Raw genomic sequence first — 27267 nt, 5'->3', positions numbered from 1 at the left:
ATGCTTGACAGGATAAAGTCATATGTATCACCTAGTAAAAAATAATTCCTAAGTTCCTCTAACTATGCAGATAGGGAAGAAGGGTCGATCCACATGGAAATAAGTCTTCCTATTCCTAATTAATTAAAATAATTTAAATTATAAAGTAATTAAATTATAAATATAAGGAATAAAACTAAGGGACTGTTCTCATACATTGAAATGCAGTTTAGTTCAATTCAGCTCAGTTCAGTTCAGTTCAGCTCAATTCAGTTCAGTTCAATTCATTAGCTCATGTGTAATGATATTGCTAATGATATAAAGCCAAATTTCATTCTTTTAAGCTCTTATTACAACGACGATAATAATAATAATAATAATAATGATGATGATGATGATGATGATGATGATGATGATCAATAAATAATAATTATAATAATAATAATAATAATATTAAAAATAATAATAATAATAATAACAACAATAATAATAATCATTAAAGAAATAAATAATAATAATAATAATAATAATAATAATAATAATAAAATAATAATAATAATAATAATAATAATAATAATAATAATAATAATAATCAATGATGAATAATAATAATAATAATAATAATAATAATAAAAATAATAATAATAATAATAATAATAATAATAATCAATATATAATAATAATAATAATAAATAAATAAATAAATAAATAATAATAATAATAATAGTTTTTTTTTCTTAAATATTTTAATATGTATATTTGTATATACACATATGTATAATAATAAATAATCAATAAATAATCAAAGATCACTAATCCGTAGTTAAAAATCACTAATTAACAAGTTAGTTTAGTTCAATTCAGTTCAGTTCAGTTTAGCTCAGTTCAGTTCAGTTTTGTTCTGTTCAGTTCAGCTGAGTTCAGTCAATGAGAACATGCCCTAAGGGAGATAAAAATAGGGAGAAATCATTAATAAAAGCCTATGGCATAGGCTCACCAATAAATAATATTCCAGGGTAAAATACAATAATCAATCATCAATGCATCAATTAATCAGATCATAAAGGACTTTCGCTACGTATTACAATCACAAAGTTAATTTACCGGTATTAAATCTCATCTCTCGAATCTCGACTTAACCATTTATAAATTAGTCCGCCTATTGAAACTAAACCTAAACATCAATTCTCATCTCTCGAATCTCGAATCAATATTGCATAACTCATACAATTAAACCAGGCCTAATCTAATTGCATAACATTAAATTAAATTAATCAATAGGAAACTAATCAAGCATTAACAATGAACAACAATAAATTACCCCTTCATATTATTTATGGATCCCCATAAACCCTAGAAAGAAAACTACTCATGTGTCATGATATGACTGATTCATTTTAAGCATTTATTTTAGGATTTTTTTGAAAATGACACCACAAATTTTACAAAAAATGGATTATAACACCACAATTTTTCAAACTTTTATTATAACACCAAAAAAAAATCAAAAAAAAAAAATTGATTTCACCACCATCTAATGGATTTTTAGATGGAATCCGTTAGTGGGGCTCACTTTGGACTTATGTCACTCAGCGATTTGTTTTACAAAAATAAATAATTAAATAAATCCTAAATCCTAACCCAACCCGATCCCACCACCGAAACCACCAGCCAACGTCGTCAAGAGCCCCTGACCCCTTGCCAGAACAACCTGATCTCCCGCCAGAACCTGTCAAACCACCTGACCTTCCGCTGGAACCCTCTAACCCCACCAAAACCGCTGACTCCACCTAATCCATCCTTCCTCCTCCCCAAAAACCACCCTAGCCACCGCAATTATCTCAAGTTGTACCGACTTCAGCACCCAGACGACGACCCACCGAACTCCGTTTGCTCGACGACCCACATATCTCCACTTGCGCGATGACCCCCGTCCTGATCCCCACCCTAGTTTGCTAACCTATTCTCTAGCTTGCTAGTGGCGGCTAGGGTTTTTTTTCGATGGCTGAGGTGTTTCAAGGATGGGTTAGGTGGGTTTTTCGATGGCTGGGGTGTTTTGAAGTTGGCCCCGGTAGGTTTTTCGATGGCTTGTGATGCCGACGGTGGGGCTCGATTAGGGTTTCAGGGCTGTCGGCAGCAGTTCATGGTTGCCGATGGTGGGGCTGGGTTAGGGATTAGGTTTTTTTTTTTTTTTTGTTTTTTTTTCTTTTTTTTTTCAAAACCAATCAGTGAATGACACGTGTGCTTAGTGGGTCTCACTAACGGATTCCATCCAAAGTTACCGTTAGATGGTAGTGAATGGGTTTTTTTATATGGTGTTATAATAAAAATTTGAAAAAAAGTCGTGTTATAATCCTTTTTTTTTTCTAAGGCCCTGTTTGGTAGTAGCGTTTGAGGTAACGATTAGCGTTTTGACCAGTCAAAACACTACCAAAAAAAATTTGAGAGTATTTGGTAAGGTAGCGATTCAAGTAGCGGATAGCTATAAAGGTAGTGTTTAGGTAGCTTTTCTCAAATGTTAAAAATAGTAGCGTTTAGAAGTAGCGGGTAGCGTTTGACAATTTTTTATTACTTTTAAAACAATAATTATATCAATTTTGATATATTTTAGTATTACAACCGCTACTTTTTCCAAACACTCATACTATCAACCATCACCTTGACAGCTAACCTCTACCCACTACTAATTGACTGCTACTCGCTACCTTAACAACTACCCGCTAATCAACCGCTAAAAGCTACACGCTACCGCTACTTTTGCCAAATAGGACCTAAATATGTGGTGTTATTTAAAAAAAATCTTTTATTTTAATTAATAAAAAAAAATCTTGATTTTTGTGATGAAAATTGCTAGAGTAAATTACGATCTCGGCATATAAAACGGAGCATTTACGTTATATTTTGGCCTATTTCGAGCTTATTTTGAATCATAAAAGGGTCAAAATGATCACCAAAACCTTACCTGATCAATTTTCATGGTTAAAAAATAATGATACGCTGATTGAGATATTTTTTGGCACACAAAACAGGGCATTTATGTTATTTTTTTTGCCAATTTCAAGGTTAATTTGAATTTATAAAGGTTAACAACTCAACATGCCCTCAAAATTTTACCTGATGAATTTTCATGGTTACAAAATAACTATACGCTAATCGAGATATTTTTGGCACACTAAATGGGACATCTACATGTAGGGAATATTTCAAGCATTACCCCAAACTTGAACCTCACTGCGATCATACACTTAGGGGGTGTTTTCATACACGCTAATAATTAATAATTAACAGCCAGTCAAATCAGCCAACTAAAACAGCCGACAGCCAACAACCAATTGCCAAACAGGGCCTTAAGCATGGTGGCGTCTAAAGGGACAGAAGCTAGAGCAAAAGTGTCGCCAACAAGTTTTAGGACTTGTAAACCGTTCACAGGGTGAAGTTTACACCCCTTAACGATCCAGGAGATCGTTAACTCCAATAGGCCTGGAACCATGACTGGAAGTTCGGGGATGAAGGTACAAATCCAACCTAAAAGAGATTAAACATGCCCTAATAATAGGCCTCTACTTTATTCTAATCGTATTCATGTGCGCTTTCTAACTAACATGCAATCATTAGGTTTTACCCTAAACCTGTTTATCTATGTTGGTTGAATATTAATGCATAAATAAACCTATTATTGGCGATCACTTGAATTATAATCATATTAACCCTAAACAAGATTATTAATTATCTTATTAAGCGTGATTACAAGTATAAATTCCCTTTAAACATGCATAAAAGGCGTGATAAAGCAATAACAATAAATATAATTATCAAGCAACATAATAATAATCATTATAATTATAATAATAATAACAATCATAAATATAATTATAATCAATAATATGTTAAAGCATAATAATAGCATGATCCTAGGCATGATACTAACAAGATTAACAACAAACCCTAGTATATCACTTAACAATAAAGATCAAAGCTTTAGTCCTAACATGATACTAACATGATATTAGGAAAGAAAATAGGAAGCATCAATGAAATCATAATTGATATAAGCAAATCACCCTAAACATGATACTAGGAAGCAATAAAACATCCTAACATGATACTACGAATCAAAATAACAACCTAAACATGATTTCTATATCATAATAACAATGCAAACAATTAAAGCACTTACTTGGATGTTGTAGGGGATTAAAGGTACTACGCAGCGGAAATAATCATGAATCATATTCACATAGCACCTAACCAAGGATCTCATGCATAACACATAAAGAGTAAGAATTATACCTTTGAAGCGTGATTCCACTAGCAATCGAGCAAGAATAAGGGAGACAAAGAACCTCAAACGTGATTCCTCTACTTGGTCCACAGGCACAGATTAAGACCTCCACTAATGCTAGTTAGTCGCAATCGAACTCTTCAATCGACCTTCTACGGAGAGGTATGAGCAACAAACTAGTCACGAACCACCACGAACACCACCAGGGGTGGTCGGCCGCAAGTCCAAGGGGGGGGGAGAGGGGTGCCGTGAGAGAGAGAGAGAGGGAGGTGAGGGTATTGGGATTTGGTTGCCTTAATTCATAATTCACTGTAAGTTGATTGTGACTCTTGTATCTTTGCAACCCTAGGCATAGATCTTATTTATAGATCATATCCATAAATAAGATTCCATGACCAAGCCCAATTCCTAATCCCAATAAAACTACACTAGCCCAATCCTATTCATGATTAGTTAAATACTCATAAGGCCCAATAATGGGCCTTTTACTTGCTTAACCCAATACCTTTGTGTGTGACCTCATAGGATCCATTCTAGCGGGCTTTGGGCTATTTTACTAGCCCAAAGATCATCTCTCATAGTCTAGCAACAGATGATGACGCCCCAAGAGAACGAACTTATTATCTCCATAATAGTGATCCTTGATATATCTAGTAATTGCACTTATCGAAGACATAACTCCTTCAATCTCCCACTTGTCTGAGACAAGTGCGCAATATTCAAATTCCTTAAGTCAATGTGTGTCGATTTGATAATATGATTGCATCTCATGTCATGATCATATTAATCCACAAATCTTTTCTTGAAACCTGAGTGAGAATTTCAAAATAAATGATTACTGTGTAATCCATTTGAGCACGGCCATGCATTTTCTGAATTCGCCCTCTTCAAGGGGCCAAGACACATTCTTAATTAAATAGGTAGACTCAATCCAATCTTGTGGCAACCAAAGCTCCCACTCAATTTTAGAAATAACCGGGAAACACCCTTTATAATCTCCAGTTACGGGCAGACGTTTGAGTGTACCACAGCCATAACATCCATTGAATGAAATCAATGTTCCACTCATGTCAAAGGAATCCACTAATATATCCAGAAGTTCTATACTTGAACTTCAAAGTAGGTCTATAGTTCGATTATGCATCATTCATGCATATCCATGTGATTGACCGAGCCTCACTATGCTCTCATAGCCCATGAAACTGCGCTATCCAATCAATCTTACATGCTAGTCCATTATTAGAAATCATTTATGTCCAATTTAATGATTCTGAACTAGGAACTTAAATAATATATGGATTTTGTTCACCTGATGAGCCCATCAATCCATAATTATTTTGGAAATTTTATTTAATATTGAAAACCATCATTAAATAAGAGAAATAATAAAATTTCTGATTAAACATAATTCTGCAAATGAGTGTATTACATATGTAACTTTTTTTTCTGTAAAAATAAATACAACTTCTAATTACATCATTTTCTTCAATCCAGCTTCACTAGCATGTTTCTCATGCTTAGGTAATGGAAGGGGTTTAGTAAGAGGATCAGCGATATTCTCATCCGTATGAACTTTGCACATCTTCACATCTCCTCTGTTAACGATTTCTCGAATGAGGTGATACTTCCTCTCAACATGTTTGGATTTGAAATGTGACCTAGGCTCCTTTGATTGAGCAATGGTGCCATTGTTTTCACAATACAATTCAATTCCATTTTGAGCACTTGGTACGATATCCAGCTCAGTTAGGAACTTCTTTATCCAAACTACTTCTTTGGCTGCCTCAACTGCAGCCAAATATTCTGATTCTGTTGTAGAGTCTGCGACAGTGCTTTGCTTCGAACTCTTCCAGCTCACTGCTCCTCCATTTAGACAGAAAATGTACCCAGACTGTGATCTAAAGTCATCCCTGTCCGTTTGGAAACTCGCATCCGTATAACCTTTGACAACCAACTCATCTTTGCCACCATAAACTAGAAACATTCCTTTCGTCCTTCTCAAGTACTTAAGGATGTTCTTGGCAGCTGTCCAGTGTGCATCACCTGGATTTGCCTGCAACCTGCTACACATGCTTAGAGCAAATGCAACATCTGGCCTCGTACAAATCATGGCATACATTATCGATCCTATTGTAGAAGCATAAGGAGTGATAGCCATACGTCTCATCTCATCCGGCATAACCGGACATTGAGATTTACTGAGCGTAATGCCATGAGACATGGGGAGAAATCCTCTCTTGGAGTTTGTCATCTCAAACTTGTCAAGGACCTTATCAATATAAGTCTCTTGACTTAGTCCAATCATCCTTCGAGACCTGTCTCGATGGATCTTGATTCCCAAAATGTACTCGGCATTACCCAAGTCCTTCATGGAAAAACAACTCTTCAACCATTCCTTGACTGACTCAAGCATTGGTATGTCATTTCCCATGAGCAGTATGTCATCTACATACAAGACTAGGAAAACTATGCTGCTCCCACTAGACTTCTTGTATACACAAGGTTCCTCTTCACTTTTGAGAAAATCAAACTGTTTGATTGCTTCATCAAAACGAAGATTCCAACTCCTGGATGCTTTCTTCAATCCATAAATGGATTTCTAAAGTTTGCATACCTTACTAGGATTTTCTGGATCCTCAAAACCCTCAGGTTGTGTCATATACACTTCCTCCGTCAAGAACCCATTCAAGAAGGCGGTTTTGACATCCATCTGCCAAATTTCGTAATCGAAAAATGCAGCAATCGCTAGAAGTATCCGAATGGACTTAAGCATGGCTACTGGGGAAAAGGTCTCATCATAGTCAATACCATGAATTTTTCTGTATCCTTTCACAACCAGTCTTGCTTTATGGATGTAGGCATTTCCATCCTTGTCTGTTTTAATTTTGTAAACCCATTTGCAACCAATAGGTTTTACCCCATCAGGCAAGTCAACTAGGGTCCACACTTCATTTTCAGACAGTGATTCCATTTCGGACTTCATGGCCTCAAGCCATTTATCTGAGTTTGGGCTCGCCAAAGCTTGCTTGTAGGTAAGGTTCTTCATTCTCCAATAAGAAGATTTCAGAATCCTCAGTTATCAGAACCTCAACAAACTGTTTGTTTCTGATTCTGGCAGACCTACGTGGGGTAGGAGCAACAGTAGAAATATTCTCTCTAACTCTTTGAAGATTTTCGCAAGAACTAGGTTCAAGTGGGACGATAGGAGTCTTGCTAGTCGAATTAGCTTGCTCTGACGCATGATTAATCGATTCATGCGCCCTCGCCTCTGATGTGGTGTTATCCACATCCATTTGTTGCTCGTCTCGAATTTCTTCGAGAACCACTTTACTCCCACTTGGCTTTCTAGATAGGAATTCCTTTTCTAGAAAGACACCATCGTGAGCAACAAACACTTTCTTATCATCGCGATTGTAGAAGTAATACCCTTTTGTTTCTTTTGGATAGCCCACAAAGAAACACTTGTCTGATTTAGGTTGTAGTTTATCACCTTGTAAACGTTTTACATAGGCTTCACAACCCCAAATCTTGAGATAAGACAACCTTGGAACTTTTCCAGTCCATATCTCATATGTTGTCTTCTCAACTGCTTTGGACGGGCTTCTGTTTAGTACTCTGGCAGCTATTTCTAATGCATATCCCCAAAATGATATGTGAAGATCAGTAAAGCTCATCATGGACCTCACCATATCAAGTAAAGTCCTGTTCCTCCTTTCTGACACACCATTCAACTGTGGCGTTCCTGGAGGAGTTAATTGTGAAATTATTCCACAATTAATCAGATGTTCATCAAATTCTTGGGTTAAATATTCACCACCACGATCTGATCGTAATGCTTTAATTGTTTTCCCAAGTTGGTTTTGTACCTCATTATGGAATTCTTTGAACTTTTCAAAGGATTCCGATTTGTTCTTCATTAAGTAGACATAACCATATCTACTTAAATCATCAGTAAAAGTAATGAAGTAGTTAAACCCACCCCTTTCTTTTGAAGTCATTGGTCCACACACATCCGTATGTATGAGTCCCAAAAGATCACTAGCTCTTTCACCTATACCCATGAAGGGTGACTTAGTCATTTTCCCAAGCAAGCATGACTCACAATTTTCAAATGATTCATAATCAAATGAAGAAAGAAGTCCATCCTTGTGTAATTTCTGGATGCGCTTTTGGTTGATGTGACCAAGCCTACAATGCCATAGGTAAGTTGGGTTTGAACCATCTGTTTTCTGCCTTTTATGATCAATATGAAAGGAATAGTGTCCTTCGAACAAGTGTATTATTCTGATAGCGGGTTCAGAATTATTAGAAAGCTAATATATTCAGTAAGGTCAAGTAATCAGAATGCCTGGGTGGAGGCCGCTTCCGATCAGTAATATTAATATAATTAATATTACAGCTTAATCTTGACTGAACCCTTCGGGTCACACCCAAGCAAATATATGCGAACCAACTCGACGAATTAATTCGGAAGAAATTAATTCGTCGCCCGAGTGTTAAATAATTAGACGTCGGTAATTCGAGCTTAGAGCGTCGAAACCGATCGTCGGAAGTCGGGTCTAAATAATAAAAGACGAGACACACAAAATAATAATAAATCAACAATATTCCCGAAAATACCCTAGCATCGGAGTGCCCCGAGCATCCGAATGCTAGGGGCAAGACGAGCTGGGGCACCGTGCTGCAGCCACGGCCAGCCGCGGCTAGGCACAGCAGCAGCCGCACCGCACCATGGCAGCAGCCGCAGCCGCACCACGCCACAGCAGCAGCCGCTGGTGCGGGCTGGCTGCGAGCTGGTTGCGGGCCGGGCTCGGGCTTGGCTCGGGCCATAGGGTCGTGTATAAGGGGAAGGTTGGGAGCAAGTGGGTTTCCATGTGGCACAAGGTGAGGGAGAGAGTGGGGAGCAAGTTTGGTCCCCATCTCCAAGTGGTCCTCACCTACTCTCTCATGTATGCTTGACACTTGTTGATTTATTACTAGTTTACTTAATAATTTTATTTTAGCTTTAAAATAAAATGAGAAAATCTCATTGTCCCACATTGATGGGAGAGATTTTCATACTCCATCATTCCCTATAAATACCCAACTTTGGGCATAGGAAATGATGCTTGAGTGGGAGTTAAAAAGAGCATTCCATAATATTGGAAAAACTCTTAAATTCATATAACACTCAGGTTTTGGTCGGACCTCGCTAACCCCCAGGTAGTAGACCTTAAAGTTGTGTTCGCCCTTTTGCGGGTGGATACCGTTGGAGGCGCGGCGCTTGACGTGCTCGTAGCTTTCAAGTAAGAGCCCCGGTTTTTGGGCGAAGCTCGCTTCGAGGGTAAGATTCGTTATCTTTTCTTAGTAATTATTTATTTATGCTTTATGATTTTAATTATTGCGAGTGGTTCCTTGGGTCGGGGTTTGTTTCCGCGGTGAGTCGGACTCACCAAACCCTAACAGCGGTATCGGAGCCCCGCTCGTTTATTTTTATAATCATGTTTTTCAAGGTTTATTTTGGCTTAATTTTCTGGTTTAAGTAGCTAATTAGATTAGTAGCTCGGTTTTATTTATTTTAATCCCGTTTTTAATGTCGATTTTGGCCCAGAACCCAGATTTTCGCCCAAGACTAGTGAATTTTGGGTGGAAAACGTGTTCTGGAAAGGTTTTTACTCCCAGAGGGGACTGTGATTTTAGCCAAATTCTGACCAGAAATGCCTTTTTCGAGGGGGTTTTCGTTTTTGACGAAAAATTTTAAGTCTTTTCTAACCTTGAAATTAATGGCATAAATTGTTGATTACATGGTTGATTATTTGCATTATTTTTTGCAATTTTATGTCCCCTTAAAGCACACTTACTTGGTAGTATTTGATGCTTAAAGGTTGATTTATTTTCACATAATTGCAAACTAATTGCTTTTTAGTGTGAAAGTTTTAATTTTGAGGCTTCCATAAGTGTTAAAGATTCAATCTTTATTTGTGATAAGTGATTGAAACTTTAAAAACCACTAAATTCCATGTTATTTTGTGTTAAACTTTGATGTTTTAATCATTTTGAGTTGATTGGAAACATAAAGTTTCGATTTTTGTGATAGAAATTTTGTTATATTCATGTTGGAAGATATAATTTTCAAGGATTCACAAAATTTAGATGTTGGAATTTTCATTTGAACATTAAAGTTCATATTTTTTCCAACTTCCCTTTACTTTGTCAAATTCTCAAGTTTAATTTAAATTGATTAATTTGAAAGTGAGAAATTGCCTCAATTTTATGTTGCACCAAGCTAAACCAATTTAATTAAGAATGGTTCTTGGAATTATTTTGGTTATTTGCACTTTAAAATTTTTATTAAGTTAGACTTGTTTAAAATTTTATTTTGCTCTCTAAATTAGTTCTAAAATTAATTTAGAATTAATTATTGTTGTCTTGCGAAAAGGGATCAAATCCCGAGGTCGTGGCACGCAAAACGAGGCATTGCATCACCTTGGCGAGCCGGGCTGCATAGCAGCCCATATGTGGCTGCCAAGGTGGCAGCACCGCCTTACTAGCAGCCACACGCGCGGCAGCAGCCACGCAAGGCAGCAGCACACGCGCGGCAGCAGGTGCGGGCTGCAGCAGCCACGCGCGGCTGTGCCGTGGCACCAGCTCGCGGCCGTGTGCCATGGGTCGTGTGTTTGTGGTCTTAGAGTGTGTGTATACTTGGTGCGGTGAGGTGGCTAGCCATAGTAGGCTTGAAGTTGCTTATTTTGCCGTTTTACTTATTTTAATTAACTTTGTTTATTTTAATTAAAATTTTGGGAGGCTAGGCCTCGGTTTTGAGCGGCATTGGCAAAATTTCATTTTGACAAGTTTGGGTGCTACCGACTTAATTAATTGGATTAATTAAGGAAATGCGGAATTTAGTGGGAGCTTCAATTATTATTGACGTAATTTATATAATCGGTTAACAACTGTGACTAGTTTTAATTAGGCGTGTTAATCGGATTAACCACGTAGATTAGTTACTAGTGCGCGCGTTGTTTAAATGCATTTTACTTTGTTTTAATTTGTAAATTGCATAGGCCATTCACAAATAGTGAATGGATGAATGGAATATATGTATATATTCTCTCTCACAGGTTTTATGAAATGGCAACTAGTGGGACCCGACTAGGATAGAAAATACGGACTACGTGTCGTTATGTATTTTTGTAAATCTAAATACGGTCTACGCACCGTTAAGTATTTTTGTACTTTAATATTTAGATTATTCCTAGTTGTAGACACTAGTTTTTTTTGCATAGTTTGGTTAAGTCTTGAAGACGGCGTATCTTGGAAGACAAAGCCTCGAATTGCAAATGAAGACCTTTTGAAGATATGAAGATCTCAAGGGGTCATGCTAGTTGCCAATATGCATCTATAATTTCGATTTATATTTTATGCTTATATATGTGTGTGAATTATTCGTTAGATGCATGTTTAGGTTTTCTTGATGTTGCGATGATTAGTTAAGTTCACTTAAATCAACCAACATAGAAATCCTAGGTCCCTAAAAATATTGAGTCAAACTTGCCTTTCCAAACAACACTTATTAAACCGAACGAGAGTAATGGTAGGCTACGCCAAAGCGAGGTGCCATTACTTCTCCAAGGGGCATAAGGCACACTGGGTGTGCACGTTGGTTTTGGTTTAACTCATCGGTATGAGTGAGGAGTCCTCACATACCGTGGAAAAAGAGATACATCGTCAAAGATGCATTAGATGCGACGATTATCTAACCAAGAGTGGATTAGAGCCATTAGCAAGGCAATGCTTACCCAAGAAGATTGAGTGCTTAAGACAAGCCAAAGCATGCTTAACCAGTCTTTGTTTCTTCGGATCTTGGAATCGCCTTATTTTCGCCAAATAGGGACAATTATTATGCGTAAATAAGACGTTTAATAAGATTGAAGTTTGCATGAATGCTATTACATTTCAAACTTATTATGTTCTTGATAAATGGTTATACTTAGCACTTATATTTATAGTATTCTAAATCAAATAATATTGTTTCCATGATTGGTAAAGGAAATCCTTGAGAATAGTTCTCAAAGAAAGGAAAAGCATTTCTAAAATACAATTCTCATGAATGACTTTTATAATTAAGTCCGAAAGGACGGTTGGACATCATGTATTCAAAATACTAGGTAGTTTTGATAAAACATGAGGTGTTGAGTTGCAAACTCAAGATTGTCAATGTTTGACAACCAACGTATCTTTTCGCATCACAATTGAGTAGGACTCATTGATGTAGTAATTCGAGTAAGAATTAATGGAAAAGATGAAACTTTGTTTAACGGCGCACTAGGTGCTTGATTGTGCCTAACAAAGTATAAGAGTCAAGGTAGTTAAAGAAATGATTCTTAAAGTAAGATTATGAGATATTGTATGATAAGAAATATAGGAAAGAAGGAACAAAGAAAAGGAATTAGATTTCATTTCAACTCATGAGTTCATGTTATTGTAGTTAACTTAGCAAATCGTTATCTTCACAAGTATCAGATACTGCTTGAGTGTTCCACTATGATAGTGACCTCAAACTAATGAAGTTAAGCTAAGTTATCGACTTACAAGCTTAGAATGAAGCAAGAAGAGCTACATCAGTTGTAAGGTCGTATGTTTTGTTTAAAGACCTTTTAAGCCAAAGGCTGGAACAAGTAATGGTTATTATGTTCCATAATCAGCAACTGATCCGTTTACACACGGAAAGACTCACATTCAAAGTAATGAGCAATAATTGCGAGATTTATTTGAATGGGATGGTTATCCAAGCGTTGAGTTAAGAATGCTTGATTATAAACAAACATTTCTCTAACATGATAAACTCACTAAGTTCAAGTCATGGGCTTGATTTGCGTTCCAAACATCTTTAGCAATGTCACATCGACAAGAACGTACTCAAGGCTCTATTAAATAGGCTCTTGATAGTTGCTTGAATTGGAATCGTTCTAAGACAAGAAAGTCTTACTTGTTGAAACCGACAAAGCAGAGAGCTATTGTTCTTGGTATAGACAATTGACTCCGAAGGCTAAAGAGGATTCAATTACTTCAACGTTTCACAAAGAATTTGAAAGGATATGGCTATATTCATCAAATGTGAACAAACTTGACTTGAGTAGCTCAAGAGTTCGGTGAAGTACAGAATCGACTTGGCAAGATATCAAAATGTCTAGATTAGATCGAGCGATGTTTGCTTGAGCCAAGCGTGACTATCTCAAAGTTATGAATGGAAATTTTCATAAATAACTCCACAAAGAACATAGTGTGTCTTCACGGAGACCTCGGTGTCATTTGGAAATGACTCGAACGATGATGGTTCACAACCCTTCCTATAAAGTTCTTAAAGATTTGCACAAATGACTAATGTTACACTAAACAATGTGTCGAAGCTAAGAAAGGATGCCATATTCAGTTATGGATAGAAATAACTTCTAAAAGTCTTTTCAAGTATATGTTTAAGGCTCTTAGTCTCAGTAGGAGTTCACTAGCTCAGTGGGAGAAAAGTGGCTCAGTGGGAGCTAGGTGACTCGGTGGGAGCTGAATGGCTCAATAAAGACTAAGATAGCTCAAGTAGGAGCTAACTGTTTGTTTCACAACGAACTTTTACCCAAAGACAATATACATGTCTCTTTGTAAGCATTCAAGTGAGACTACGGGTATTACCTCCACATCCTAATTGAGAACAAAAATTGTTGTTGCTCTAAGTAGTGTCTTTCTGGAAAGTAACATGTTTCCAAAACGACAAGTGGGAGGAAAATGAACTCGATGACCATCGATCTTAGCAACAAACTAGAACTGAGAATCTCAGAAGACCTTAAAGGACTTCGTGATAATGCTTGATCAAGAATACTAAAAAGGACTTTACAAGTGCCTTAAAAGAGAATTCATTACTCACAAAACATTAAAGATGTTGGAGTAAGATCAACATAATAAAAGGGCTTTGAAAGCGCCTTAAAACTCAGTGTTTGATGCAATTGCCCCGTATATGTATAGAATTCACCAAAGGCTTGGATTGAATCCTATAAATTTTCTATTAAGTTAGAAACAAACCTAAGACTTACAAGCATACTATTTACTATTAGATAGTAAAGGAATAATGTCTTGTAAGATAGCTACGACAAATCCAAATTCCGAATAATGGTTAAAAGCCATGAAAATCCGAAATAGACTCCATGTTTGAAAATCATGTTTGAAACTTGATTAATTTGCATGAAAGGTGAAAGACCCATCGATTGCAAATAAGTTTTCAAGGAGAAAACTAACAAATGTGGAAATGTATATGCATACATAGCTAGATTGGTTGTAAAGGATATAATTAATTTCAAGGAGTTGATTTTAATAAAATCCCATTCACCAATCGGAATGCTCAAGTCTTTTCGTGATTGATCTAGCAAAATTGCGCATATGAATTATGGCAAAATAGATACCAAAACCGCCTTCCCAAAATGGAATTTTGGAAGTGACTATGGAATAGTCTAAGGGTTTTGAAAATCTAAATAATGCTAGATTTGAAAGCAAGCACATGGAATCCGTCATGGGATTAAAGGAAGCATTGCATGAAGGAATTGGAACGTGTTTTCTCATAAAGTTAATAAGAGGATTGACTTATGGAGAAACATAAAAAAAAATTAAAAAAAAAAATTCTGATGAACAAGAAGTTTAGTGGGAGCAAAATTAATGGTCCAACAAGAAGTTTACGAACTCTATTGTGAAACAACCATCAAATGCTAAATGTTTAGATTTGAAAGTATTTTCGACAATGGACCGAGCTAAAGACGATACTTAGTACATGTTGGGAATTAAGTTCTATGGTATAGACTTAATTAAATGTTTAAATGAGTAAAAGAAATTACCATGTTAAACATGAAGGACTTTGAAAGGCTTTCGACCCATGTGTATGAAGCTAAGTAAATGTTTGACCTATGTATAAGCTAGGCTAAGTACTAAGTCAAACGAGAAAGACTCTAGTAGGAGACTTTCAACCACATCATATAGCGAACAATTTGGCAAGACTCAGTGTAACTGTATGAGCTAAATGTTACATGGATGGAATAAAATTGAGAATAATTCTAGAATTAAATCCATCATGTAAAGATATGATATGGAATCGTCAGATGACTTAAGTGCTTAGAGCATGTGAAGTACATATATAATACCAATCGACATTAATCTAAGTATTAGATCATTAGATTATAGTCAAGAACATCCAAAGAACTTAGATAAGTAGTTGGATGAGTTCTTGACGCATGGAAACAAATATAATTTGAGTTTTGATGTTGCAAGCACAAACCTTAACAAGGATTAGATCCTTAGCAAGGAAGCCATTTATAAGCACGAGGCAAGAAGTGCCGTGGCTTGAGAATGGTAACATGGATGTGCATCCATGTATATTGTGCGGGAATTTAAGGAAAATTTCCATGATCACAAGTGATTAGGGTATCCCAAATCGTTGTGAGTCGCTTGGAGTAAAACCCAAGCAAGGCATCATCGGGGAGTCTACTAAAATATATGTTGAGAATATTGTTGCCTTAAAGGCAATAATAAGATAGATGTTAAATGGAAAGGTTCGTTGTTGAACATTAATGATTGTAGGTTGTCAAGTAGAAGGTCTCAAATCATGAAAATGAGTGGGATCCATTGCTTGGACAATAAATCCTGAATCACATGTAATCCATTAACACTCTCAAAATTTTATCATCTTATTATGGAAATGGTGGATAATGAAGATGCTAAGGTTTGCAAAGTAATTATAACTAAACCTATGCAATAAGTGAACAACAACATTCATAATTGCATGAAAGAAATCAAGCATATCAAATATGGGTGTGATTTCTATGAATGTTTTATGAAGAGTATTACTTTTTAAACATTTGGGAAAAACCATTTATCATAAGATGAAACATTGTGAAGTTTCATAGTGGAATAAAATATTTCTAAATATTCCACAAAACTAATTAATTGTGGTTTAGAATTAAATAACGAGTCCATTCGATTTTAATAAATATTCAAAATAGGGTATCAAGTCAATGGCTTGGATAAAGAAACACCTATTAAGTGAACATTGAATATTTTAATCAAAAATTATCCCTAATCAAGGTCATATTTTGTGGACGATTGATGACCATCAGAGATTAGTGTGTAGTATGATTTATAGCACCGTTTCTTGTGCTATGAGGATATAAATCATTTGCACAGGTATTGGTTTAGAACCATACTGGATCGACCTATGAGGATACTTTAAGAGATTTAAAAATTGTCATAAGTATTTTCTCATTATTACTATCGGAACTCTTTTCCTTTGACCATGAGTAGTGGGAGATCTCTTGTTTGAGTACTGGTCCGCTTTGGTATCCGCCAAACGTCCGCCGTAACTGAGGATTATAAAGACAGATATTGGGCGGGTGAGTCCTCTTAGTAAGAGAAGCTACATTACAAGACTGGAAATGTCCCCCTACTAACAATAGGGAACATGTCTTGTTGTTTACAAGGCCTCTCGAAGAGCGAGACTGTGAAAAATGCATGGCCGTGCTCAGATGGATTTTAGAAATCATCTGCTTATTGACAGTCAAACTCGGATTTCGAGAAACACTTCTGGACGTAACAGAGATGACTAGTAATATTACTCTTTAGTTCATGAAGAGACATAGGATAAGGGCTATACACTAAATGCACACTTGTCCGGAAGGACAAGTGGGAGATTGAAAGGAATAGTGTCCTTCGAACAAGTGTATTATTCTGATAGCGGGTTCAGAATTATTAGAAAGCTAATATATTCAGTAAGGTCAAGTGATCGGAATGCCTGGGTGGAGGCCGCTTCCGATCAGTAATATTAGTATAATTAATATTACAGCTTAATCTTGACTGAACCCTTCGGGTCACACCCAAGCAAATATATGCGAACCAACTCGACGAATTAATTCGGAAGAAATTAATTCGTCGCCCGAGTGTTAAATAATTAGACGTCGGTAATTCGAGCTTAGAGCGTCGAAACCGATCGTCGGAAGTCGAGTCTAAATAATAAAAGACGAGACACGCAAAATAATAATAAATCAACAATATTCCCGAAAATACCCTAGCATCGGAGTGCCTCGAGCATCCGAATGCTAGGGGCAAGACGAGCTGGGGCACCGTGCTGCAGCCACGGCCAGCCGCGGCTAGGCACAGCAGCAGCCGCACCGCACCATGGCAGCAGCCGCAGCCGCTGGTGCGGGCTGGGCTTGGGCCAGGTGCGGGCCAGATGCGGGCTGGCTGCGGGCCGGGCTCGGGCTTGGCTCGTGGCTTGGCTCGGGCCATAGGGCCGTGTATAAGGGGAAGGTTGGGAGAAAGTGGGTTGCCATGTGGCACAAGGTGAGGGAGAGAGTGGGGAGCAAGTTTGGTCCCCATCTCCAAGTGGTCCTCACCTACTCTCTCATGTATGCTTGACACTTGTTTATTTATTACTAGTTTGCTTAATAATTTTATTTTAGCTTTAAAATAAAATGAGAAAATCTCATTGTCCCACATTGATGGGAGAGATTTTCATACTCCATCATTCCCTATAAATACCCAACTTTGGGCATAGGAAATGATGCTTGAGTGGGAGTTAAAAAGAGCATTCCATAATATTGGAAAAACTCTTAAATTCATATAACACTCGGGTTTTGGTCGGACCTCGCTAACCCCCAGGTAGTAGACCTTAAAGTTGTGTTCGCCCTTTTGCGGGTGGATACCGTTGGAGGCGCAGCGCTTGACGTGCTCGTAGCTTTCAAGTAAGAGCCCCGGTTTTTGGGCGAAGCTCGCTTCGAGGGTAAGATTCGTTATCTTTTCTTAGTAATTATTTATTTATGCTTTATGATTTTAATTATTGCGAGTGGTTCCTTGGGTCGGGGTTTGTTTCCGCGGTGAGTCGGACTCACCAAACCCCAACACAATATTGTAGACATGGGTTGTATATTCTAACACATACAAACTATTAATTAATTTGGCGTTAACATATAACATATTTTCTTTCGGAATAAAACAACACTTGTCTCTTGTTTCAAATGAAAATCCTTCAGAATCTAAAACAGGAACTGAAATAATGTTTTTAGTTATTGTTGGTACATAATAACAGTTATTAAGCACCAAAATAAGTCTAGAGGGAAGTCTTAAATGATAGCTTCCAATAGCAAGTGCAGCAACTTTTGCTCCATTTCCTACTTGAAGCGTTACTTCCCTTTTTGCTAACTTCTTACTTTCTTTCAAGCCCTGCACGTTATTAACGATATGAGCACCACATCCAGTATCAAATACCCAAGTGGAAGATGAAGTAAGATTAATTTCTACAACGAAAACATCAAGTAACTCTTTACCTTCAGTTCTCACTGGTGTATAGTGGGGACACCTTGGTGTATGGCATGGCCAACTACCGCAAAAGAAGCATTCTCTTCCTCTCCTCTTCAGGAACTCCTCAGCATGGTTAAGCAACAGATTGATCAATGTCACCGAAGATCCCTTATCATTATGAGTGAGCTTGACAATGTCAAAACCATCATGGAGTGAGAATAAAATAATATCATGTGCAGAGTCATCATCGATCGGTTTTCCAAGGACATCCATTTGATTGAACATTTCAATCAATTCCCTTACATGGGCCCTTACTGACTGACCAGGCATGAGTCTTTTAGCCATTATTTTACAATGGACATTGTAAGCCTCGTACCTTACACTGTCAGTCCAGGAATAGTAAATCTGAGGGATCGAGTTAACAACCTCTCTTACATTTTGATCATTTATGCCTCCACTACCTAGTGCTCCTATGCCACCTCGACAGATAGCACGAAGACATTTGTACAATATGGTTAGCTCATAGTGCCTAAATATTCTTTTCCAACAAGTTGGAATAGATTCTAAAATCAGCTCTCTGATTTTCTCTGCAGCTGAAACAATTTCAGCATGCCTTTCAGCTCCATACTTTTCTGTGTATTTGCTCTCAACAGGAATGTATAAACGAGATTCAAGCCCATAGCTTGTGAGAACATTTCTCAACTCCTTTTTCCCATTCCCTGAAGTTTCTGAGATTCAGACTTAAGTTGAGATTCAGACTTAAGTTAAGTTTCATTGGTAAAATTGTGTTGTCGTATAAGTTATTCATCTACAAACAAAAACAAACGAGGCAAAGTTCAATAATTATGTTTAATAAACTTTTAAAGTACCATAAGCGATTATAATACTGGTAACTTTAAAACATTCATTCAATTTAATTGATCCCTATTGAATAGAATGATTCCAAGATCCTTTATTTGTGCAATAATTGACCGGACTTTGGCCCTACCATCAACTATTACATTTTCAAGGTGAGTAAACTCTTTACTGATTACAACTCTTTATAATTCTTGGTTGAATAATTAACCATCACATGTTTAATTATTACCCTTAGCTTCAAGGTTCTAAACTCTTTAGGTAACCTTGTTGAGTGTAACCAATCAAAAGTGTAAAATTTGTTTTACCCCCACTCCCCTAAGATATAATATGACACCCTGCTTTGGCATGACCCATCATAAATATCAAAGGTTTCATCTGGTTTTTGATTAGAAAAGCTACCTCAATATTACTGGGACCTAGATTTATTATGTTGTGATTATTTAGTGAACTCTAGCGCATCATCAAACAATATAAATAAAATCTAACATGCATAATCTACTAATGCATAAATAAAACATGACATAGTATGGCCCCTTAATCCTAAGAAAACTTATAAAGCAAAAGCTCCCACTTGAACCTTCATGGATCTCATCCATCTTGCTCCTTTGGGCCTCCACTCCATGGATTCTTGGATTAACTGCAACCTGTAATTCTATTCTATTCTATCTACTACTTAAATAAAATAAAATAAATTACAAAAATACTTAACGGTACGTAGATCGTATTTAGATTACAAACATACGAAACGATGCGCAGATCGTATTTAGAATCTATGGGCCATACTAGTCTATATAGCAATATATAACATCATATATTATAAAATTCCATATAATAAATCACTCATCATGCTTTCCTAAATTACAACATCGAATGTTCACAGTAAAGGAAACATGGCTCCTAAAATATCTCATATTTTAATTAATTACTGTAATTAGATAATATCATATATTATTCATAACCAATTATAAAATATCATATATTTTAATTTAGGTATGAGATAGAATCAAATCTTATTTAATTATGGAAGATAAATCATATTTATTTTCCATGATTATCCTAACTCTTAGGAGATCCTATCCTAATTACTTGCCAATAACATATTTTAAATAAATTAATATCCTAAAATAATTATGGGATAATCATATTATTTAATCAATTATTATCCAAATAGAATCTTTTGCTCCATAGTTATCCTATCTAAACAAAATTAACAACTTTAGTTTTGTTAATTATCTTTTCAAAATCAAAACTTATCTTTTAATTTTAATTTTGAAAACTGATTTTATTCAAAATAAAATAAAATAATAATTTTTTTTTTTGAAAACCCGCGTCAGCCACCGTGGTGTGGCCAGCCGAAGCCGGCCATGGTGGCCGCACACCTTGCGGTGTGCGCTGCCCCTGTAGTGACGCGCGGACAGCTGCAGCAGCACACCTATTGGGGTGGTGCACTGCTGCGCTGCCCCCTTGACTGACCCGTGCCCAGCCCGCCCTCCCTCCAAGACCACCACCGGTGCGGCACTCGCCATGGCTGCGCCACCCAGCCGCGGCTGCCGCACCTCAATTCCTTTTTTTTATTTATTTTTTTTTTATTTTTAATTTAAAACAAAACAATTTTAATAAAATTAAAATTAGTGTGGTCCATCCAATTTTAAAAATTAAATCATATTCAATTTTAAAATTAGGGTTCTTCATGAATTTAATCCGAATTCAATTTAACTTTTAAATTAAATAGGTTGATCATGAAAAATTCATAATTTATCATGAAATCAATTAGATTAAATTCTTTAAACATAAAACTTTCGAATTAAATCAAAATCAAAAACACAAATTTCATAAATTGGGGTTAATGATTTCGAAAATTTCGAAATATTAAGGGGGGGGGGGGTTCGAATTTTTTAAACTTCATAGGGCAATATTCGGATCAAATTAGGGCTAATATGGAGAAAATTAAACAACTTTTAATGATTCTATATTGTAAAATCACATTTAATATAATAATTGACCCATAATTAAATTATTCTCCCTCCTAATTGAATTAAAATTGTGGATCAACAAAGGTTAATACTCAATATATGTAATTGCAAGAGGCTAACTGATACCACTGTAGGGGATTAAAGGTACTACGCAGCGGAAATAATCATGAATCATATTCACATAGCACCTAACCAAGGATCTCATGCATAACACATAAAGAGTAAGAATTTTACCTTTGAAGCGTGATTCCACTAGCAATCGAGCAAGAACAAGGGAGACAAAGAACCTCAAACGTGATTCCTCTACTTGGTCCACAGGCACAGATCAAGACCTCCACTAATGCTAGTTAGTCGCGATCGAACTCTTCAATCGACCTTCTACGGAGAGGTATGAGCAATGAACTAGTCACAAACCACCACGAACCACCGCGAACACCACCAGGGGTGGTCGGCCGCAAGTCCAAGGGGGGGGGGGGAGGGGTGTCGTGAGAGAGAGAGAGGGAGGTGAGGGTATTGGGATTTGGTTGCCTTATTTCATAATTCACTGTAAGTTGATTGTGACTCTTGTATCTTTGCAACTCTAGGCATAGATCTTCTTTATAGATCATATCCATAAATAAGAGTCCATGACCAAGCCCAATTCCTAATCCCAATCAAACTACACTAGCCCAATCCTATTCATGATTAGTTAAATACTCATAAGGCCCAATAATGGGCCTCTTACTTGCTTAACCCAATACCTTTGTGTGTGACCTCAGAGGATCCATTCTAGCGGGCTTTGGGCTATTTTACTAGCCCAAAGATCATCTCTCATAGTCTAGCAACAGATGATGACGCCCGAAGAGAACGAACTTATTATCTCCATAATAGTGATCCTTGATATATCTAGTAATTGCACTTATCGAAGACGTAAATAACTCCTTCAGATGCCTCGTATCTCTTTCTAATAACAAAATACACACGTTAGTAACTTCAAGGAAAATAATAAATCAAACAATTAATTTATTGAAATAGGGATTAAGAAAGTTTAGATTAGATTTGGGACCAAACCCTCAGAAATATCAAACCTTTCACGTCTAGGGAAAATTCAACTTCGAACTTGGGTAGGTGTGTCTAGATCTTGTGAATGCGGAATTTTGTCTGTAAAAAGGCTAGGATTATAAAAAAATGAGAGATAATATCAAGAATTTCTTGATGAGAGTTGGTAAGAATTAGATGGGAATTGATGAGAATTGATTGAGAAGAATTGATGATTGGAAACGGAGGTTTTAGGAGGCTATTTATAGAGAAAATCAACCGGATATGATAAAAAACAAATCAGAGTTCGAAAAGAATAAAACACAACGCTGTCGCCAAACACGCGCCTGTCACCAGACGCTAGGGCTATCGCCAGACGCTGTACATGTCGCCAGACGCCAAGTCTGTCGCCAGACGCTACGCGTGTCGCTAGACGCCAAGTCTGTCTCCAGGCGACAGACGTGTCGTACGGCGCTGCAAACAGTTTTCCACGCGTTTTCTTATTTTGATAAAATTTAAGTATATGAGAGGGTAAAACTGTAATTTCCTTAAAACACTTCTTTTATTCTAATTAAAACTTCCTACAAGTCAATTTATCAAAGCTAATCAAATTAGGATTCCAAAGAACTTTCTAGAAGATTCTAGAAGACTGTAATCAATCCTAATCGCATTAGGAATGATAAATCATAATAGGCCATCCTCTAGATCATTGAGCCGCATATAAAGATCAAACCGGGCCCAGTTTAGTAATTTGACCATAACTTTCTCATTATTCATCGGAATTGGGCTTATGATATATCGTTGGAAAGCTCATTTTGAACTTGAACCAACTACACTATTATTGGACCCTTTCCATAGACCAAACCAAAATGGATTGGATGTTTTCTTAAAATAGGATTTCAAAAACAGAGAGAAAGAAAAGAAATAAAAACTAACCACCACACTAGACTTTCCACACTTTCACCTCATTCGAGTACGATTCGACGTGAAAGGTACTCATCACTGGGTTTGGTTTTGGGGAGACATAAATGGGTGTCTACACTACGTTTTTTTTTTTTTTCCAATTTCGAGCTTAATTTGAACTCGTAAAGGGTCAAAATGACCCCCAAAATTTTACTCGGGCAATTTTTATCACGAAAATCGTGGAAAAAGTATTATTTTTATTAATTAAAATAAATGGTATTTGGTGAATTTGTGAAAACTTCATGGCATTTGATAAATTTTTAAAAAAACTCAGTGGCATTTGGTGAAATAATTGTTTAATAAATCATTATTTTTGTGTACATTATTTAATACACCAGCTATCTTATTTACAACTACACAATGAAAAATCCTAAAATGTTGCGAACAAATAGTAACATTTATTTAAAAATGGATTGTGTAATTTTATTTAATATATATTACCTCCGTTTTTTTAAATTTATAAATTTGATTTTTGCACTATGTACAATTATACATATCATGGTTGATTTAATTTTTTTACCCCTTATATTATAAAAAATGTTACTATATAATATACATTAGATTAGTCATAATGTTTAGTTTCATAATATAATTTTGTTATAATTTTTACTAATAGATAATTAAAGATATTAATGGTCAAAGTTGCATTTCGGTAATGTACCGGCCAATTTGATGCAGAAAAGAAATAAAAAAGAGTATTTAATACTTGTATACTAGTAATACTACAAACACTCAGTAGGTTTTCTTTTACATCGTTAATATGAGTCAAACAACTATATTTGACTGGTCTAAAACCACCACTTACCAACATTTAATCCAAACATAAATTAAATCTTCCACCATCAAGTAGCACCTAAAGAACAACGTGACCGCCATTTAAAAAGAATATGCTAACATGTATCAGGCTTCTTCTGACTCGGCTGCTGAGTAGTTGTCCACTCCCTCCAACTTCTAACATGGCAACCAAGATTGACAAATTTGTCAATGATGAAGATTAAGTGGGCCAACACGAGTTAATCTTCATGATAGGCGTGTTGAACAGTAAAGCTGAAGTACAGCTTGAAAATAGTACAACTTGTGGATGTATGTTGTATGTATGCAATTAACTAGGCCAACATGAGTTAGTCTTCATGAAGAATATTAATAACTAATTAAAACTGAAGTATTGTAAAACGTGACCGCCGTTGAACAGTAAAACTGAAGTACATCTTGAATTGCATACATAACAATGACAAGTTTTAGGAATTTGTTTTTCTTGCTTTGGATTACATTACCTACCAAATATATAAAAAAAAAAACCTAATAGATAGGCCTTTTTTTTTCTATGCAAGTAAATGCCTATGATAATACGCAATCTTCAATAGTCCAATGATTTTGGGTACCATATATGGAAAGAGTGATTCTAAATTGTTTATTGTTTTCTGTTATCTTAAAATCTTGATATATGATCTTATCCAAACTCCATCAATGCGGTAACTCGGGACTCTCTTACTAAAGTAACCCCATGAATTTATTAATCGCCTAGCATTTAGTCATAAATTCAACGAATTGATATTACCTCACAATTCCTACTAATTTGTTATATGATATAATCTTCAATCTAGGGGTGAAAGTAATATATATAAAAACCAAAAACCGAACCAAACCAAACCAAATTAACAATTCGGTTCGATTTTTTTCCTATTCGGTTTGGTTTCGATTTGAAAAAAAAAAAATTTTAGTTCGGTTTCGGTTTTAGGCTTCCAAAAATCGAAACCCGAATTTGGAATCGAAATATTAGCCTAATATACATAGGCCCATACCTTTTCATATATAATAAAATAAAAATCATAATTCCCATCTATCTTTCACATTTCACGCCTCCCTCCTCTCTCTTTCCTCTCTTCTCTCCTCTCTCTCTCTCTCTCTCTCTCTCTCTCTCTCTTTCACGCCTCCTTGACTCCCTCCTTCACGCTTCCATCCTCTCTCCTTCATACACACCTCCTTCATGCCTCCCTTCTCTCTCCTTCATCTCTCCTCTAGTATTTCTTGTCCTCAAATTCTCAAATTTAAGTTTTTGTATTCTAGAATTCATACCCAATTTTGAAGGAGGAATTTTTTAGTTTTTTTTAAAGGAATTAATTATAGTAGCTTCTTAAGAACAAAGAGGAAATTGGGAATTTATATGGACTATGATTGATTGGGAAGAACAACTATGATTTTGCATGATTTCTCATCGAAAATCCAAAATGGTAGTATTTAGTGGTTTTTTTTTTTACAAAGAAACCTAACAAATGAAATTAAAAAACATAGGTAAGTAAATCCCTATGACGAGCTGCACCAGCAAGAGAATGACCAGCAGCAATAGAAGAACGCGAAACCTTCATAATCTGGCACGAAGAAAAGGAAGATAAAACCTTCCGAATCTTCTCCATGGTCCAAATTATCGAAATATCATGAACCTCAGGACTTGAAAGGAGGCGGGAAACGGTGGAGCAGTCAGAATGTAACAAAATCTTAGAAATTCCTTTCTGTCGAGCAAACTTGAGCCCCTAGAAACAAGCTAATAATAACTCTGAATGGAGCACTGAACTAGCCATATAAGCCCGAGCACCACCTCCAAGACAGGAATAGTCTTCCAAATTCCAAAGACACCACCCACCACAAGCATTATGATTATCCTTGTCCCAAGCACCGTCAAATTCTAAAACAAATTCACAAATATCAGACGGCTGATCACACAGTGTGAGATAAGGACATAGCAGGAAAACCTGGCGGACAAGGTCCGGAAGTATCCTGATAGTCACGCACTTGCCGGCTCCTATTAACCCAAGTAGAAGCTAACTCCAAAATAGAACTAGGTGAATAAACCTCTGATCAAAATATGACATTATTCCGCATCACCCAAATCGCCCAACTAAGACCCAAGAAACGATCGAGTTGAAACTAGTCGTTGGAAGAACAAAAACCCGAGATAAGCTCCATAAACCATAAATGAAAAGGGGCAGACGAAAATGCTGATGTAGGAGGAACCAAAAAACCAGAATTCCAAAGCCTTTGAGTAAACAAACAATCTTGAAACGTATGATCCGTCGATTCAGAAGACAGACCACAAAACACACAAGTAGGATCAACCGGGAGACCTTTACAAATCAGCAAAATGGCTATTGGGAGGGCATTATGAAGAACTTTCCAAATAAACATCTTCCATTTGGGAATAATAGGTAAACCCCAAAACCGCTTCCACTATGATGAATAGAAACTCCATTAGCAAGCTGACTGTCTAACAAACATAAATAAGTCGATTTTGTGGTGAAAGACCCATCCCGAGAAAATTTCCAATAAATAAAATCATCAATCTCTTGTTTAGGTCTCTCAAGGCCCAAAATAGCCGACGCAAGGAGGGAAAAGGTGCCTAATCAAAGCAGTATTCCACTCCAAAGACCCAGACAACAATAACTCAGAAACCAAGACTGGCTGAGTAGCTTTAGGAATATCCTCTTTGAAAACGATCTCAGAGGAAGGAAGCCAGGAATCACGGAGAATGCTAATATTGTTGCCCAAACCTACCTTTTAAGTCAAGCCCTTGGAGAAAACGACACTCCCTTCTAACAGACTACGACCACCCCATGAAGGATTCCGCACCTTAATAGCTGGATTCACCGTAAATAAAGAAGGATATTTAGCACGAAGAACTCTAGAAACCAAAAGTTGGGGATGATGCATAAGCCGCCAAGATTGTTTTGCAAGTAAGGCCAAGTTAAAGGAACGGAAATGTTGAATACCCAAACCCCCAAGGCCTTTAGGAAGATGCAATAAAGCAGCCGGTGTCATAGCCATGCCTCGAGAATCCTTACCCGACTTCCACCAAAAACGGGTAATAAGCGCATCCATTTCATCACAAATAGTAAT

This window comes from Chenopodium quinoa, unplaced genomic scaffold (genome assembly GCF_001683475.1).
Source record: "Chenopodium quinoa cultivar QQ74 unplaced genomic scaffold, ASM168347v1, whole genome shotgun sequence".
Classification (NCBI taxonomy): domain Eukaryota; kingdom Viridiplantae; phylum Streptophyta; class Magnoliopsida; order Caryophyllales; family Amaranthaceae; genus Chenopodium; species Chenopodium quinoa.
Note: the sequence above shows the minus strand (reverse complement) of the source record.